Source organism: Myotis davidii, unplaced genomic scaffold, assembly GCF_000327345.1.
Source record: "Myotis davidii unplaced genomic scaffold, ASM32734v1 scaffold449, whole genome shotgun sequence".
NCBI lineage: Eukaryota > Metazoa > Chordata > Mammalia > Chiroptera > Vespertilionidae > Myotis > Myotis davidii.
The window spans coordinates 4553-5361 of record NW_006383007.1 but is presented as its reverse complement, the minus strand read 5'-3'; positions in this window follow the sequence as shown (position 1 = coordinate 5361).

Genomic DNA, 809 nt, shown 5'->3' with positions numbered 1-809 from the left:
TTTTGCTGCAAGTCACATGCCCTTCTCTGCGAGTGAGTCTAATTTCCCTCTCACAAGGACACCTGTCGTTGCAGCGAGGGCCCACCCATCCAAGACCCAACGCCTCCTCTGAACTTGATTACATCTGCAAAGGCCCTGTTCCCACAAGATCACGGTCACTATGTCCCATCCGCGTGGATTTGGGGACACAGAACACACCTCAGAAGAGGTATCACACGGCACACGGAGCCCCGGGGTGGAGTGGAAACACCAGTCTCAGAACAGCAAGCTATTGAGTAGAAATTTCCTGTAAATACTGGTAAATACATGCCCAGGCCCAAGGACACATTTCCCTGTGGGCATGTTCTCTCCCCCGTGCACGTGTCTCAAGATGCTCGCCTGCAGCCCTAACCGGTTTGGCTCAGGGGATAGCGCATCGGCCTGCGGACTCAACGGTCCCAGGTTCGATTCCGGTCAAGAGCATGTACCTTGGTTGTGGGCACATCCCCAGTAGGGGCTGTGCAGGAGGCAGCTGGTCGATGTTTGTAACTCTATCCCTCTCCCTTCCTCTCTGTAAAAAAATCAATAAAATATATATTTTTTAAAAAAGATGCACGCCTGCGACAAGCACGGCCCCTTCCACGCAGGGCGCGCAGAGGCCTCTGCACCAGGCTTTCCAGGATGAAGTGGGGGCGCACTTCTGCAGGCACCACCCACCCCTTTACAACTTGGCTGGAGAGGAGACACAGGGCAGCTGCGCGGTTCCCTGCGCTGCCGCCTCCCGCCAGCAGGGGACGCCCCGCCCCTCACGGAGCGCCACGCGCCGCCCG